Below are 13,791 nucleotides of genomic sequence, written 5' to 3'. Positions count from 1 at the left end.
TTGTCGTGGAATACTTTGGTTTCTCCATCTATGTTAATTGAGAGTTTGGCTGGGTATAGTAGCCTGGGCTGGAATTTGTGTTCTTTTAGTGTCAGTATAACATCCGTCCAGGATCTTCTGGCTTTCATAGTCTCTGGTGAAAAATCTGGTGTAATTCTGATAGGCTTGCCTTTATATGTTACTTGGCCTTTTTCTCTTACTGCTTTTAGTAATCTATCTTTATTTAGAGCATTTGTTGTTCTGATTATTATGTGTCGGGAGGTATTTCTTTTCTGGTCCAGTCTATTTGGAGTTCTGTAGGCTTCTTGTATGTTCATGGGCATCTCTTTCTTTAGATTTGGGAAGTTTTCTTCTATAATTTTGTTGAAGATGTTTGCTGGTCCTTTGAGTTGAAAATCTTCATTCTCATCCACTCCTATTATCCGTAGGTTTGGTCTTCTCATTGTGTCCTGTATTTCTTGGATGTTTTGAGTTAGGATCTTTTTGCATTTTACATTTTCCTTGATTGTTGTGCCGATGTTCTCTATGGAATCTTCTGCACCTGAGATTCTCTCTTCCATCTCTTGTATTCTGTTGCTGATGCTCGTATCTATGGTTCCAGATTTCTTTCCTAGGGTTTCTATCTCCAGTGTTGCCTCATTTTGGGTTTTCTTTATTGTGTCTACTTCCCTATTTAGGTCTAGTATGGTTTTGTTCATTTCCATCATCTGTTTGGATGTTTTTTCCTGTTTTTCTGTAAGGACTTCTACCTGTTTGATTATGTTATCGTGTTTTTCTTTAAGGATTTGTAACTCTTTAGCAGTGTTCTCCTGCAATTCTTTAAGGGATTTTTGTGCTTTCTCTTTATTGTCTTCTGCCTGTTTAGCAGTGTTCTCCTGCATTTCTTTAAGTGTGTTATTAAAGTCCTTCTTGAAGTTCTCTATCATCATCAGGAGATATGCTTTTAAATCCGTGTCTAGCTTTTCCGGTGTGTTGGGGTGCCCTGGACTGGGCGAAGTGGGGGTGCTGGGTTCTGATGATGGTGAGTGGTCTTGGTTTCTGTTAGTAAGATTATTACGTTTACCTTTCGCCATCTGGTAATCTCTGGGGTTAGTTGTTATCGTTGTCACTGTTTAAAGATTGGAGCAGAAGCTGTGTTCCACTCACCAGCAGTCTCTAAATCCTGCGGCGGGGGTCGTGGGTAGCTGACGGTACCCCGCTGCTGGTCCAGCCGGAAGAGGCCTGTGGTCCTACACAGGCCGTTTTTCTGCTTCCCTAACTAATGCAGTCTCTGGTCCCGCGTGCAATTGGATTGGAGCAGAAGCTGTGTTCCACTCTCCAGAAGTCTTAAGATCCTGTGGTGGGTGTTGTGGGTAGCTGGTGAGTGTCAGCTGACCCTGCGCCCCAGCTGCCCCGGTGCTTTTCTGACCGGAAGAGGGTTGTGTCCCTATGTAGGCCGGATTTCTCTCTCCCCAACCAGAGCAGTCTCAGGTCCCGCGTGATTGGACTGGAGCAGAAGCTGTGTTCCACTCACCAGCAGTCCCAAAATCCTGCGGCGGGGGTCGTGGGTAGCTGGCGGGTGTCAGGCAACCCTGCGCTCCCGCTACCCCGGCGCTGATCCGGCCGGATGAGGCCTGTGGCCCTTCTCAGGCCGCTTTCTGCTTCCCTAACTAATGCAGTCTCAGGTCCCGCGCAATTGGATTGGAGCAGAAGCTGTGTTCCACTCACCAGCAGTCCCAAAATCCTGCAGCGGGGGTCGTGGGTAGCTGGCGGGTGTCAGGCAACCCTGCGCTCCCGCTACCCCGGCGCTGATCCGGCCGGATGAGGCCTGTGGCCCTACTCAGGCCGGTTTCTGCTTCCCTAACTAATGCAGTCTCAGGTCCCGCGCAATTGGCGGGATTAGATCTTCTTTGAAGGTCTGATAGAACTCTGCACTAAACCCATCTGGTCCTGGGCTTTTTTTAGTTGGGAGACTATTAATGACTGCTTCTATTTCTTTGGGGGATATAGGGCTGTTTAGATCATTAACCTGATCTTGATTCAACTTTGGTACCTGGTATCTGTCTAGGAACTTCTCCATTTCATCCAGGTTCTCCAGTTTTGTTGAGTATAGCCTTTGGTAGAAGGATCTGATGGTGTTTTGGATGTCTTCAGGATCTGTTGTTATGTCTCCTTTTTCATTTCTGATTTTGTTAATTAGGATGCTTTCCCTGTGCTCTCTAGTGAGTCTGGCTAAGGGTTTATCTATCTTGTTGATTTTCTCAAAGAACCAGCTCCTTGATTGGTTGATTCTTTGAATAGTTCTTCTTGTTTCCACTTGGTTGATTTCGCCCCTGAGTTTGATTATTTCCTGCCATCTACTCCTCTTGGGTGAACTTGCTTCCTTTTGTTCTAGTGCTTTTAGGTATGTTGTCAAGCTGCTAATGTGTGCTCTCTCTAGTTTTCTTTTGGAGGCACTCAGAGCTATGAGTTTTCCTCTTAGAAATGCTTTCATTGTGTCCCATAAGTTTGGGTATGTTGTGGCTTCATTTTCATTGAACTCTAAAAAGTCCTTAATTTCTTTCTTCATTCCTTCCTTGACCAAGGTATCATTGAGAAGAGTGTTGTTCAGTTTCCACGTGAAGGTTGGCTTTATATTATTTATTTTCTTATTGAAGATCAGCCTTAGTCCATGGTGATCTGATAGGTTGCATGGGACAATTTCAATATTTTTGTATCTGTTTAGGCCTGTTTTGTGACCAATTATGTGGTCAATTTTGGAGAAGGTACCATGAGGTGCTGAAAAGAAGGTATATCCTTTTGTTTTAGGATAGAATGTTCTGTAGATATCTGCCAGATCCATTTGATTCATAATTTCTCTTAGTTTCACTGTGTCCCTGTTTAGTTTCTGTTTCCATGATCTGTCCATTGGTGAAAGTGGTGTGTTGAAGTCTCCCACTATTATTGTATGAGGTGCAATGTGTGCTTTGAGATTTACTAAAGTTTCTTTAATGAATGTGGCTGCCTTTGTATTTGGAGCATAGATATTCAGAACTGATAGTTCCTCTTGGAGGATTTTACCTTTGATGAGTATGAAGTGTCCCTCCCTGTCTTTTTTAATGACTTTGGGTTGGAGGTCAATCTTATCAGATATTAGAATGGCTACTCCAGCTTGTTTCTTCATACCATTTGCTTGGAAATTTGTTTTCCAGCCTTTCATTCTGAGGTAGTGTCTATCTTTTTCTCTGAGATGAGTTTCCTGTAAGCAGCAAAATTTGGGTCTTGTTTGTGTAGCCATTTTGTTAGTCTATGTCTTTTTATCGGGGAGTTGAGTCCATTGATATTAAGAGATATTAAGGAAAATTAATTGTTGTTTCCTGTTATTTTTGTTCTTAAAGTTGGCATTCTGTTCTTGTGGCTTTCTCTTTTAGGTTTGTTGAGGGATTACCTTCTTGTTGTTTCTAGGGCGTGGTTCCTGCCCTTGTATTGGTTTTTTTCTGTTATTATCCTTTGAAGGGCTGGATTCTTGGAGAGATAATGTGTGAATTTGGTTTTGTCGTGGAATACTTTGGTTTCTCCATCTATGTTAATTGAGAGCTTGGCTGGGTTGTAGATTGGGCTGGAGTTTGTGTTCTTTTAGTGTCTGTATAACATCCGTCCAGGATCTTCTGGCTTTCATAGTCTCTGGTGAGAAATCTGGTGTAATTCTGATAGGCTTGCCTTTATATGTTACTTCTCCTTTTTCTCTTACTGCTTTTAGTATTCTGTCTTTATTTAGAGCATTTGTTGTTCTGATTATTATGTGTCGGGAGGTATTTCTTTTCTGGTCCAGTCTATTTGGAGTTCTGTAGGCTTCTTGTATGTTCATGTCATCTCTTTCTTTAGATTTGGGAAGTTTTCTTCTATAATTTTGTTCAAGATGTTTGCTGGTCCTTTGAGTTGAAAATCTTCATTCTCATCCACTCCTATTATCCATAGGTTTGGTCTTCTCATTGTGTCCTGTATTTCTTGGATGTTTTGAGTTAGGATCTTTTTGCATTTTACATTTTCCTTGATTGTTGTGCTGATGTTCTCTATGAAATCTTCTGCACCTGAGATTCTCTCTTCCATCTCTTGTATTCTGTTGCTGATGCTGGTATCTATGGTTCCAGATTTCTTTCCTAGAGTTTCTATCTCCAGTGTTGCCTCATTTTGGGTTTTCTTTATTGTGTCTACTTCACTTTTTAGGTCTAGTATGGTTTTGTTCATTTCCATCATCTGTTTGGATGTGTTTTCCTGTTTTTCATTAAGGACTTCTACCTGTTTGATTAGGTTATCCTGTTTTTCTTTAAGGATTTGTAACTCTTTAGCAGTGTTCTCCTGCAATTCTTTAAGGGATTTTTGTGCTTCCTCTTTATTGTCTTCTACCTGTTTACCAGTGTTCCTTTGTATTTCTTTAAGTGTGTTATTAAAGTCCTTCTTGAAGTCCTCTACCATCATCATGAGATATGCTTTTAGATCCGTGTCTAGCTTTTCCGGTGTGTTGGGGTGCCCTGGACTGGGCGAAGTGGGAGTGCTGGGTTCTGATGATGGTGAGTGGTCTTGGTTTCTGTTAGCAAGATTATTACGTTTACCTTTCGCCTTCTGGTAATCTCTGGGGTTAGTTGTTGTCGTTATCACTGTTTAAAGATTGGAGCAGAAGCTGTGTTCCACTCACCAGCAGTCTGAAAATCCTGTGGCGGGGGTCGTGGGTAGCTGGCGGGTGTCAGCCGACCCTGCGCTCTATCTACCCAGGTGCTGGTCCGGCCGGAAGAGGCCTGTGGTCCTACTCAGGCCGGTTTTCTGCTTCCCTAACTAATGCAGTCTCAGGTCCCGCGCGCAATTGGATTGGAGCAGAAGCTGTGTTCCACTCACCAGAAGTCTTAAGATCCTGTGGTGGGTGTTGTGGGTAGCTGGCGAGTGTCAGCCGACCCTGCGCCCTAGCTACCCCGACGCTTTTCTGACTGGAGAGGCTTGTGGCCATACTCAGGCCGGATTTCTGCCTCCCCAACCAAAGCAGTCTCAGGTCCCGCGTGATTGGACTGGATCAGAAGCTGTGTTCTACTCACCAGCAGTCTCAAAATCCTGTGGCGGGGGTCGTGGGTAGCTGGCGGGTGTCAGCCGACCCTGCGCTCTAGCTACCCTGGTGCTGGTCCGGCCGGAAGAGAGCCGAATGCCTAATTTCATTTCTCCTCAAACTATTCCACGAAATAGAAACAGAAGGTACTCTACCCAATTCATTCTATGAAGCCACAATTACTCTGATACCTAAACCACAGAAAGACCCAAACAAAGAAAGAGAACTTCAGACCAATTTCCCTTCTGAATATCGATACAAAAATACTCAATAAAATCCTTGCAAACCAAATCCAAGAACACATCAAAACAATCATTCATCCTGACCAAGTAGGCTTCATCCCAGGGATGCAGGGATGGTTTAATATATGGAAATCCATCAACATAATCCATTACATAAACAAACTTAAAGACAAAAACATCATGATCATCTTGTTAGATGCTGAGAAAACATTTGACAAGATCCAACACCCCTTCATGATAAAAGTCTTGGAAAGATCAGGAATAAAAGGCCCATACCTAAACATAATAAAAGCATTATAGAGCAAACCAGTAGCCAACATTAAAGTATATGGTGAGAAGCTGGAAGCAATCCCACTAAAATCAGGGACTAGACAAGGCTGCACACTTTCTCCCTACCTATTCAATATAGTATAATATAGGGAGTGGGTGGCTTGGGGAGTAGGGCGGGGGGAGTGTATAGGGGTTTTGGAGATAGTATTTGAAATGTAAATAAAGTAAATATCTAATTAAAAAAAAGAAAATGGCCATCATACCAAAAGCAATCTACAGGTTCAATGCAATCCCCATCAAAATTCAAAGACAATTTTTTATAGTCTTTAAAAGAGCAATTCTTACCTTCACACAGAAAAAGGAAAAAAAAAACTCAGGATAGGCAAAACAATCCTGAATAATAAATGTACTTTAGGAGGAGTCACCATTCCTGATTTTAAACTGTACTAAAGAGTTATAGTGATAAAAACAGCATGGTATTGGTATAGAAACAGACTTGTTGATCAATGGAATAGAATACAAAGCCCTGATATAAACTCACAGAATTATGGCCTATTAAACTAATAAAATTTATTTTAAAATATACATTCAGTATTGATATTTTTTAAGTCATCAAAAATAATTTATAATAGTTAAATGCGGACACAAGTCCCTTCCGGTGCACTCCAGCTCCGGGGTGCCTTGCCCACAGAGTCTCCGGACACCTGCAAGGACCCACACAGGATCCCCCACGGGACCCTAAGACCTCTGTTGAGTGGAACACAGCGTCTGCTCCAATCCAATCGCAAGGGACCTGAGACTGCATTAACTAGGGAAGCAGATAACCCGGCCTGATCAGGGGCACACGTCCCTTCCAGTCCACTCCAGCACGGGGTTCCTTGCACACGGAGTTTCCAGACATCCCCAAGGTCCTCACATAACCCTCCCCGGGATCTTAAGACCTCTGGTGAGTGGAACACAACTTCTTCCAGGAGGGAGGTTCCAACACCAGATATCTGGGCACCTTCCGTGCAAGAAGAGAGCTTGCCTGCAGAGAATACTCTGACCACTGAAACTAAGGAGAGAGCTAGTCTCCCAGGTCTACTGATAGAGGCTAACAGAGTCACCTGAGGAGCAAGCTCTAATCAGAGACAACTATAACAACTAGCTTCAGAGATTACCAGATGGAGAAAGGCAAACGTAAGAATCCTACTAACAGAAATCAAGACCACTCACCATCATCAGAATGCAGCACTCCCACTCCACCTAGTCCTGGGCACCCCAACACACACGAAAAGCAAGATCAGGATTTAAAAGCATATCTCATGATGATGGTAGAGGACATCAAGAAGGACTTTAATAACACACTTAAAGAAATACAGGAGAACACAGCTAAACAGGTAGAAGAACTTAAAGAGGAAATACAAAAATTCCTTAAAGAATCGCAGGAAAACACGACCAAACAGGTGATGGAATTGAATAAAACCTTCCAAGACATAAAAAGGGAAGTAGACACAATAAAGAAAACCCAAAGTGAGGCAACACTGGAGATAGAAACCGTAGGAAAGAAATCTGGAACCATAGATTCGAGCATCAGCAACAGAATACAAGAGATGGAAGAGAGAATCTCAGGTGCAGAAGGTTCCATAGAGAACTTGGGCACAACAATAAAAGAAAACGCAAAATGGAAAAAGATCCTAACTCAAAGCATCCAGGAAATCCAGGACACAATGAGAAGACCAAACCTATGGATAATAGGAGTGGATGAGAATGAAGATTTTCAACTTAAAGGGCCAGCAAATATCTTCAACAACATTATAGAAGAAAACTTCCCAAACCGAAAGAATGACATGCCCATGAACATACAAGAAGCCTACAGAACTCCAAATAGACTGGACCAGAAAAGAAATTCCTCCCGACACATAATAATCAGAACAACAAATGCACTAAATAAAGATAGAATATTAAAAGCAGTAAGGGAGAAAGGTCAAGTAACATATAAAGGCAGGCCTATCAGAATTACACCAGACTTTTCACCAGAGACCATGAAAGCCAGAAGATCCTGGACAGATGTTATAGAGACACTAAGAGAACACAAATGCTAGCCCAGGCTAATATATCCGGCCAAACTCTCAATTACCATAGATGGACAAACCAAAGTATTCCACGACAAAACCAAATTCACACATTATCTTTCCACGAATCCAGCCCTTCAAAGGATAATAACAGAAAAAAACCAATATAAGGATGAAAATCATGCCCTAGAAAAAGCAAGATATTAATCCCTCAACAAACCAAAAAGAAGACAGCCACAAGAACAGAATGCCAACTCTAACAAAAAAAATAAAAGGAAGCAACAATTACTTTTCCTTAATATCTCTTAATATCAATGGACTCAATTCCCCAATAAAAAGACATAGACTAACAGACTGGCTACACAAACAGGACCCAACATTCTGCTGCTTACAGGAAACCCATCTCAGGGAAAAAGACAGACACTACCTCAGAGTGAAAGGCTGGAAAACAATTTTCCAAGCAAATGGTATGAAGAAACAAGCTGGAGTAGCCATTCTAATATCGAATAAAATCGACTTCCAACCCAAAGTTATCAAAAAGTCAAGGAGGGACACTTCATACTCATCAAAGGTAAAATCCTCCAAGAGGAACTCTCAATTCTGAATATCTATGCTCCAAATTCAAGGGCAGCCACATTCATTAAAGACACTTTAGTAAAGCTCAAAGCACACATAGCAGCTCACACAGTAATAGTGGGAGACTTCAACACACCACTTTCATTAATGGACAGCTCGTGGAAACAGAAACTAAACAGGGACACAGTGAAACTAACAGAAGTTATGAAACAAATGGGCTTAACAGATATCTACAGAACATTTTATCCTAAAACAAAAGGATATACCTTCTTCTCAGCACCTCACTGGACCTTCTCCAAATTTGACCATATAATTTGTCACAAAACAGGCCTCAACAGATACAAAAATATTGAAATTGTCCCATGCATCCTATTAGACCACCATGGAATAAGGCTAATCTTCTATAACAACATAAATTATAGAAAGCCAACATTCACGTGGAAACTGAACAACACTCTTCTCAATGATACCTTGGTCAAGGGAGGAATAAAGAAAGAAATTAAAGACTTTTTACAGTTTAATGAAAATGAAGGGAGCATGCTGCGAATAGGATTGAATTACAGCTCTCCGCACAGCTTCTCAGCACCTGCAGCCGGAATCTCTGTGTTCTAGGCCAGATCAGACATTCTGTCACAATGCCTGAAATAAATACCAGCCATCTTGATGAAAAACAGGTTCAGCTTCTAGCAGAGATGTGTATTCTCATTGATGAAAATGACAATAAAATTGGGGCTGACACCAAGAAAAATTGTCACCTTAATGAAAACATCGACAAAGGATTAATACATCCAGCTTTTAGCGTCTTCTTGTTTAATACTGAAAATAAGCTCCTGTTACAGCAGAGATCAGATGCCAAAATTACCTTTCCAGGTTGCTTCACCAATAGTTGCTGAAGTCATCCATTAAGTAACCCAGGCGAGCTGGAAGAGAACAACGCCATTGGTGTGAAGTGAGCAGCACAGCGGCGCTTAAAAGCCGAGTTGGGAATACCCTTGCAAGAGGTTGATCTAAATGAAATGAATTATCTAACAAGAATTTACTACAAGGCCCAATATGATGGTATCTGGGGTGAACATGAAGTTGATTACATTCTGTTTCTGAGGAAGAATATAACCTTGAATCCAGATCCCAACGAGATTAAAAGTTATTGCTATGTAACAAAGGAAGAAGTCAGAGAAATTTTGAAGAAGGCAGCCAGTGGTGAAATTAAGTTAACTCCATGGTTTAAGATAATTGCAGATACTTTCCTCTTCAAATGGTGGGATAACTTAAACCATTTGAGCCCATTTGTTGGCCACGAGAAAATACATAGATTGTGAATGTGTAAATGATTTGAAAAATTTTCTACCTGGTAAGAATGGTTTGGTTTGGTTTTAAGTTGGGCCCTCTTGTATGATGCATAGGTATTTTACAACCAGAATTTGTTTTGAGAAAAGAAAAACTCAACTAGCTTACAGTTTTATATTATATATCCCATATATATACACTGATGTCTGTAAAAGACATTTGGGAGAGTTTATTGGGAAATTATGCCATAAGTAAAACTTAATTTAGCCTGTCCAAATACCTGGCTATGACAAGATTGAGGAAATAACTAGAACTCATATTTTACATTTGACAGACACTTTCAGAACACTTTGCCAATTGCCAAGTGTTTTTTATATCATTTGATTTTTATCTACCTCAGAAAATTGAGCAGAAGGCACTGCTTGGCTGCTTTGAAACAGCACTAAGAGGTGAAATGGGCAGGGCTCAGGAGACAGCTCAGTGTACCATGATTGCCTTGCAGGCATGATGTCATGGCTGTTGAGTCCCTAATCCTAAAGATAATTGTAACAGCAATAGCAACAGACAGAGCAGGTTCAGAGGAAAGTACATGGCTCTCTCGGTCTTCATACAGCATGGTTAATCTCAGGAATCCCTGTATAACCAATACGGTGGATGTTCAAGTCAATAGAATGCATTGTATTTGCATATTACTGACTACACTTCACCTCATCTCTGGCGTGGTCATGACACTAAACATAGCGTAAATACTCATGTAAATGAATGTTGTACTACGCTTTATGATAAGGAGAAGTCTGCATGTGCGGTACAGATCAAGTATTAATAGATAGTTGCTTGAGCCCTTGGATGTTTGACGCACAGATTTAAAAGGCCAGTTCTGTATACTAATTTTTGTCATTCTCAGTTGATTTTGTGCTTTAGCCATCCTGAATTTATTATTTTACTACTTAAAGGTAACTGTTACTTTTGGTAGTAATGGTAACTGATTAGCTATGCAGCAAAATCAGCTTACAGTCCTAGTGAAAAAGATGGTTAGTCATACGGTGGGAGTGAGTTCTACTCTAAAGAGTTGGGAAAACCTTTGACTTTATCATGGCTGGCCCTGGATCCTCTTGTTGGAGGGGGTCTGGTTTGAGTTAGATAATTTAGTAGCATTAGCACCCCTTTGTTAAGACAACAACAACAAAAGAAAAATCTAGGGAAGAGTCGGGAGGGGTGTTTCTTTCTCTGTGTAGCTCTGGCTATTCTAGAACTCAATTTGTAGACTAGGCTAGCCTCAAAACTCAGAGATCACCTTCCTCTTACTCCCAGGTACTGGGATTAGATTGTACCACATGGCCAGCAACAACCAGAATTTTAATGGGTGATAATCAAGAGTCCCATAACGGGCTCACTGTCCTATGATCAGGTCTTATTTTAGAGGTGGAAGTGGGAAGGAGTAGTGGTGAGGAAACATACAGTGACTAGACTGATGTCCCAGAATAGGCATGCATTAAGATTTTGAGGTTATAGAATAGGCATATATTGATACTGTGTTTTGATTCATGTTCTTTTAAAACTTGCCACAGGTGTGTCACATTTGAGCTCTTTAGACACCTTTATTCTTTTTTTTTAATATTTTTATTACATATTTTCCTCAATTACATTTCCAATACTATCCCAAAAGTCCCCCATAGCGCCCCCCACTTCCCTACCCACCCATTCCCATTCTTTTGGCCCTGGCATTCCCCTATATTGGGGCATATAAAGTTTGCAAGTCCAATGGGCCTCTCTTTCCATTGATGGCCGACTAGGCCATCTTTCGATACATATGCAGCTAGAGACAAGAGCTCCAGGGTTCCGGTTAGTACATCATGTTGTTCCAACAATAGGGTTGCAGATCCCTTTAGCTCCTTGGGTACTTTCTCTAGATTCTCCATTGGGAGCCCTGTGATACATCCAATAGCTGACTGTGAACATCCACTCCTGTGTTTGCTAGGCCCCGGCATCGTCTCACAAGAGACAGCTATATTTGGGTCCTTTCAGCAAGATCTTGCTAGTGTATGCAATGGTGTCAGCGTTTAGAAGCTGATTATGGGAAGGATCCCTGGATACAGCAGTCTCTAAATGGTCCATCCTTTCATCACAGCTACGAACTTTGTCTCTGTAACTCCTTCCCTGGGTGTTTTGTTCCCAATTCTAAGAAGGTGCACAGTGTCCACACTTTGGTCTTCATTCTTCTTGAGTTTCATGCGTTTATCAAATTGTATCTTATATCTTGGGTATCCTAAGTTTTGGGCTAATATCCACTTATCAGTGAATACATATTGTGTGAGTTCTTTTGTGATTGTGTTACTTCACTAAAGATGATGCCCTCCAGGTCCATCCATTTGGCTAGGAATTTCATAAATTCATTCTTTTTAATAGCTGAGTAGTACTCCATTGTGTAAATGTACCATAATTTCTGTATCCATTCCTCTGTTGAGGGACATCTGGGTTCTTTCCAGCTTCTGGCTATTATAAATAGGGCTGCTATGAACATAGTGGAGCATGTGTCCTTTTTACCGGTTGGGACATCTTCTGGATATATGCCCAGGAGAGGTATTGCTGGATCCTCCGGTAGTACTATGTCCAATTTTCTGAGGAACCGCCAGACTGATTTCCAGAGTGGTTGTACAAGCTTGCAATCCCACCAACAATGGAGGAGTGTTCCTCTTTCTCCACATCCTCGCCAGCATCTGCTGTCACCTGAATTTTTGATCTTAGCCATTCTGACTGCTGTGAGGTGGAATCTCAGGGTTGTTTTGATTTGCATTTCCCTGATGATTAAGGATGTTGAACATTTTTTCAGGTGCTTCTCTGCCATTCGGTATTCCTCAGGTGAGAATTCTTTGTTCAGTTCTGAGCCCCATTTTTTTAATGGGGTTATTTGACTTTCTGGAGTCCACCTTCTTGAGTTCTTTATATATATTGGATATTAGTCCCTTATCTGATTTAGGATAGGTGAAGATCCTTTCCCAATCTGTTGGTGGTTTTTTTGTCTTATTGATGGTGTCTTTAGCCTTGCAGAAGCTTTGTAGTTTCATGAGGTCCCACTTGTCAATTCTCGATCTTACAGCACAAGCCATTACTGTTCTATTCAGGAATTTTTCCCCTGTGCCCATATCTTCAAGGCTTTTTCCCACTTTCTCCTCTATAAGTTTCAGTGTCTCTGGTTTTATGTGAAGTTCCTTGATCCACTTAGACTTGACCTTAGTACAAGGAGATAGGAATGGATCGATTCGCATTCTTCTACATGTTAACAACCAGTTGTGCCAGCACCATTTGTTGAAAATGCTGTCTTTCTTCCACTGGATGTTTTTAGCTCCCTTGTCGAAGATCAAGTGACCATAGGTGTGTGGGTTCATTTCTGGGTCTTCAATTCTATTCCATTGGTCTATTTGTCTGTCACTATACCAGTACCATGCAGTTTTTATCACAATTGCTCTGTAGTAGAGCTTTAGGTCCGGCATGGTGATTCCACCAGAGGTTCTTTTATCCTTGAGAAGAGTTTTTGCTATCCTAGGTTTTTTGTTATTCCAGATGAATTTGCAGATTGCACTTTCTAATTCGTTGAAGAATTGATTTGGAATTTTGATGGGGATTGCATTGAATCTGTAGATTGCTTTTGGCAAGATAACCATTTTTACAATGTTGATCCTGCCAATCCATGAGCATGGGAGATCTTTCCATCTTCTGAGATCTTCTATAATTTCTTTCTTCAGAGACTTGAAGTTTTTACTATACAGATCTTTCACTTCCTTAGTTAGAGTCACGCCAAGATATTTTATATTATTTGTGACTATTGAGAAGGGTGTTGTTTCCCTAATTTCTTTCTCAGCCTGTTTATTCTTTGTGTAGAGAAAGGCCATTGATTTGTTTGAGTTAATTTTATATCCAGCTACTTCACCGAAGCTGTTTATCAGGCTTAGGAGTTCTCTGGTGGAATTTTTAGGGTCACTTATATATACTATCATATCATCTGCAAAAAGTGATATTTTGACTTCATCTTTTCCAATTTGTATCCCTTTGATCTCCTTTTGTTGTCGAATTGCTCTGGCTAGGACTTCAAATACAATGTTGAATAGGTATGGAGAAAGTGGACAGTCTTGTCTAGTCCCTGATTTTAGAGGGATTGCTTCAAGCTTCTCACCATTTACTTTGATGTTGGCTACTGGTTTGCTGTAGATTGCTTTTATCATGTTTAGGTATGGGCCTTGAATTCCTGATCTTTCCAAGACTTTTATCATGAATGGGTGTTGGATCTTGTCAAATGCTTTTTCCGCATCTA

General features: G+C 41.0%; 1 pseudogene; it reads left to right on the top strand.

The window, feature by feature from the left end:
• Positions 1-8,733: 8,733 nt before the first annotated feature.
• Positions 8,734-9,514, top strand: LOC110288947 (isopentenyl-diphosphate Delta-isomerase 1 pseudogene; annotated as a pseudogene).
• Positions 9,515-13,791: the final 4,277 nt, after the last annotated feature.

The sequence above is a fragment of the Mus caroli genome, unplaced genomic scaffold (assembly GCF_978045245.1).
Source record: "Mus caroli unplaced genomic scaffold, Mus_caroli_1 scaffold_7, whole genome shotgun sequence".
NCBI classification, from domain to species: Eukaryota; Metazoa; Chordata; class Mammalia; order Rodentia; family Muridae; genus Mus; species Mus caroli.
The sequence above is the reverse complement of the archived record's forward strand: the minus strand, read 5'-3'. Positions and strand labels throughout refer to the sequence as shown.